This window comes from Penaeus japonicus, unplaced genomic scaffold (assembly GCF_977035675.1).
Source record: "Penaeus japonicus unplaced genomic scaffold, GWHDUDI00000001_assembly GWHDUDI00000030, whole genome shotgun sequence".
Taxonomy (NCBI): Eukaryota; Metazoa; Arthropoda; class Malacostraca; order Decapoda; family Penaeidae; genus Penaeus; species Penaeus japonicus.
Window position 1 is genome coordinate 34318997 of NW_028234432.1, and position 5000 is coordinate 34323996.

Genomic DNA, 5000 nt, shown 5'->3' on the forward strand with positions numbered 1-5000 from the left:
TGTGTGAGAGAGGAGAGAGGAGTCGGCCGAGAGAGTGAAAGAGTGAGGGAGAGAGAGAGTGTGAGAGAGAGAGAGAGAGAGGGAGGGAGAGAGAGACGGAGCTGAGATGAGTGACGTGACTTGAGAGAGAGGAGAGAGAGAGAGGAGAGAGAGAGAGACTTGGAGAGAGTGAAGAGGATGAGAGGAGAGAGGGAGAGGAGAGACCTAGAGAAAGATGAGAGAGAGAGTAGAGGAGAGGAGCGAGAGCCTGAGAGAGAGAGAGAGGAGTTTAGAGAGTGAGAGAGAGTGGAATTGAGTAGATGGAGAGACGACGATGGTGCGGAGAGAAGGTAAGAGAGAGAGAGAGAGAGAGAGCGGATTGGAGACACCTAGATGAAGAGAAGATAGCAGAGAGGAGAGGAGAGAGAGCGAGAGAGAGGAAGGGGGAGATGGGAGATGGAGAGAAGAGAAGAGTGGAGAGACACCTAGAGAAGGAGGATGAGATTGTGTGTGAGAGGATGAGGGGAAGAGAGCGAGCGGAGGGACAACTAGAGATAGAGATGAGAGATGAGCGATGAGAGAGAGAGAGAGAGTTGGAGAGAAAGAGAGAGAGAATGGAGAGAGAGACGGAAGAGACGACGGACCTAGAGAGAGGAAAGAGAGTGGATGGGAGAGAGAGATGGAGGAATGAGAGAGAGAGAGAGAGAGGGAGAGAGAGATGAGGAGAGGAGAGATGAGAGAGAAGAAGAGGAGAGTGAGAGATGAGAGTTGTGGGGGGGGGGAGATGTGGAGAGGGAGTGAGAGACGTGAGAAAAGGAGAGGGATAAGAGAAGAGAGAGGGGGGGGGAGAGAAGGAAAAAGAAAAGGAAAAGGAGAGGGTGGGATGATTCGTGGAGAAGAGAGAGAGAGAGGGAGAGCGAAGTGTGAGAGAGAGAGTTGAGAGAAGAGGAGAGAGAGAGAGAGAGAGAGAGAGAGAGAGAGAGAGAGAGAGAGAGAGAGAGAGAAAGAGAGAGAGAAAGAGAGAGAGAGAGAGAGGGGGGGGGGAGCGGGAGAGGGAGAGAGAAAAAGAGAGGGATTGAGAGAGATTAAAAGAGAGAGAGAGAGTGGGAGTGAGAAAGAAAAGGAAAGAGAGAGAGAGAGATTGAGGGAGGGAATGAGAGAGAGAAAGAAAGAGAGATATATAGAGAGAAAGAGTGTGTGTGAATGAGAGAAAGAGAGAATAAGACATACAGAGAGAGAGCAAGACAAAGAAATTCAATTAAGGGAGTGAAAGAGGAAAATTATAGTAGATACAGGGAGAGAATACAGAAAAAATAAACGAAAGATAAAAATGTATCGATACAGAGAGAGAGAGAGAGAGAGAGAGAGAGACAGAGAGAGAGTTTGTGTGTGTGTGTGTGAAAGCGAGAGAGAGAGAGAGAGAGAGAGACAGAGAGAGAGAGAGAGAGACAGAGAGAGAGTGTGTGTGTATGTGTGAAAGCGAGAGAGAGAGAGAGAGAGACAGAGAGTGTGTGTGTGTGTGTGTGAAAGCGAGAGAGAGAGAGAGAGAGAGAGAGAGGGAGGGAGGGAGATCCTAAATTATTACACAATCACCGTAAGGTACGTAGCAGTCCCTGTTACGTGCGTTTTAAAGTATTCTTCCACAATCTGTTCTTCCGCTCCGCCAAACCCAGGAAAACTGCTGACAGAGAGGGAAAAACTCTACGGGCATTTCGCGCCGCCGTTGGTGTTAGACATAATGGACATTAGTTTCACCTGCAGAGCGGTTAGCGGGAGAGGAAATTAGAGAAAGTGATTGCACAGACGGGGGAAACGTGCGCAGTCTGCGAAGGGGAAATATTCTATGATTTTCGCTTATTATCCCTATCGGATTCCTCTCTCTCTCTCTCTCTCTACCTCTCTCTCGTTCTCTCTCTCTCTCTCTCTCTCTCTCTCTCTCTCTCTCTCTCTCTCTCTCTCTGTCTCTCCCGCTCCCTCTACTTCTCTCTCTCTCTCTCTCTCTCTCTCTCTGTCTGTCTGTCTTTCCCGCTCCCTCTACGTCTCTCTCTCACTCTCTTTACCTCTCTCTCCCTCTGTGTGTGTGCGTGTGTGCGTGAATGTCTGTCTGTCACTTGCGTGGCTCGATGCACAGAAGCTTTTAAAACGTTCTGATTCAATTTTGCATTATGATTGCATTACGTGTTTTTACCAAAGCTGTGATAAAGGGTAACAGTGACCATAACCCTCGTTTGCATTTTTCCCCCTTATGATATGACTATTGTTATTATTCTCTCAGTGGTGGTAGCATAGAAGGAATTAGTATGTTTGTTATCGTTGTTATCATAATTATCATCACGTTTTTACCAATAATTTGGTTTCTGCTTCTAACGATAATAGAATACAGAAAGTATAATAATAATAATGATAATGAGAAAATAAACAATAAGGATAATGCTTAGAATCCTAATGATAACGACGACAACAAAAATAGTCATAATAATAGCGATGATAAAAAACAACGATAAAGATGACGATAATAATAATGATAAAAAGGCGAATGATAACCGTTAACAGAAACTAAATATATTCTTCAACATCGTTTCATGATAATGTGAAAGAGGTGAAACGCGATGGGATATGCCGAAGATTTATTCATGGTTTCGAACTCCTGTCACAACGTCTGACGATACAAGAAAGAACATTTTAAGAACGCAACTCTCTCTCAATAGTGACTGCAGTAGTCTCTATTACTTTCTTTCTCTCTCTGTTTCTCTCTCTCTCGCTCTCTCTCTGTCTGTCTCTCTCTCTGTTTCTCTCTCCCTCTCTCTCTATCTATCTATCTATTTGTCACTATCACTATCTCTATCTCTGTCTATTTCTATCTATTTATCTATCTATCTATCTATCTATCAACCATTGTATCTATCTATCTTTCTTCATTCTCTATTTCTATGTCTGCTTATCTTGCCCCAGTATGACAAAATCCAAAAGTAATCAGTTACCTCTTGAATGAAAATGTTATTTCTAATTAAAAAAAAAATAATCATAAAAATGTACCTAATACTGGATCAGGGTTCGCCAGAATCAGCTCCCTGACCTCAATGTCACGGTGTTCAATACAATATTCATAACATTGACCTTTTGACTTTTAAACTGATCAGAAGTTTCGCCGTCTACTTCCGTGCTAACTTTCATCACTTTATAAGTATATGGTTCCTCTTGTATGTTGGTAGTTTGCAAGTTCCTAACCATGACACACTACCGTTATATATATATATACATATATATATATATATATATATATAATATATTTTATATATATACATATTATATATATATATATATTTATGTGTGTGTGTGTGTGTGTGAGTGTGTGTGTGTGTGTGTGTGTGTGTGTGTGTGTGTGTGTGTGTGTGCATGTATGTGTATGCGTGTGCATGTGCATGTGCGTGTGCGTGTGCGTGTGCGTGTGTGTGTGTGCGTGTGTGTGTGTCTACGTGAGCTAAATTAATCCAGGAAGAAAATGCAATTAATACAAGACCACGAGCTTTTCTCGTAATTGCCTCGCTGCCCTTAATTACCCCGCGGAACTTTGCATGCAACAACTCAACTTAAGAGAGCTTAGAAGAGAGTAGGAAGAGCTTTAGGGACTCGGCGGACAGAGAGCTCGTTACGCGCTCCGATCACGTCCGTCTCTCGGGAAAGGTTTACACCGTGCCACAATATTGCTGATATATCTACAAAATTTCGTCGGCTCTAAATTCGTGTCGAGCATCGTGTGGGCGTACATTTAGATGAAGGCGGGAAAGATGCTGCGGAGGGAGGGAGGGAGGGAGGGAGAGAGAGAGAGAGTAGATTCGGGTGGTCTTTGGGAGGTGAGGGTGAGTTTTTTTGTTTGAGTTTTGGGTGTTAGTGTGCGGGGGTTGGGGGGGGGGGGGGGGTTTGTTTGTTTGCTTTTGTGAGGGTGGAGGAGTGTGATTTTGAGTTTTTGGGGGGGGGTGGGGTGTGTTTTGCGAGAGGGGCGCGGCGAGAGCGTCGCGGCGCGCGCGGGGTGTGTGAGGTTGGTTTGTTAGTTAGGGGAGTGAGGTTTGTGGTGTGTGTATGTGTGGTTAGTGTTTTTAGTTTGTGTGTGATTTTTTGAGGGTGATTTTAAGGGGGGTTGTTTTGGGGGGAAAAGGGTTTTTTTGATTATTTTTGGATTGTTTTTTGGGGAGAGAGAGGAAGAGTGGGGGAGTGGTGTGGAGGTGTGTGAGGAGGAGTGTGGGGGGAGTGTGTTGAGTGTTGAGGTGTTTTAGGTGAGTGGTGAGTGTGTGTGGGGTTTTGTTTGTTGTGTGGTTGTGTGGTGTGTTTGTGGTGTGTGTTTCTGGTGGTTATCATCCATCTCTCTCTCTCATTCTCAACACCAAAAACTTCATCTTTTTTGAGTAGGGGGTGGTGTTTATAAATTTTTATTTATATATATTTATATATTTTATCTTATATATCTATATATAATATATATTTAAAGTTGTATTAATGTATATATATGTATATTTATACATATATCTTATTATATAATCTATATATTTGTTATATATATATATAATTATATATATGTAATATATATATACATATATATATGATTATATATTATATATATTTAGTATATATATATATATATATATATGTATAGTATGTATGTATGTATATATACATACATACAGACATATATATATATACATATATCTATATATATATATTTATTACATATAGTTATTTATATCATATATATACACACAAATATAAATGTATTTTTATAATAAAGATATATATATAGTCAAATATATATGTGTATTATGTTTTATATATATATAATGATACATATATAATTGTGTAAATATATATTTATATATATATATTTAATATATAGATTATATATATATACATATAAGATACATTATTTGTATATACATATCGATATTTAATATAATTATATTAGATATATATATATATATATATATATATATATTTATATTTTATATGATAATAATACTAATAATGAC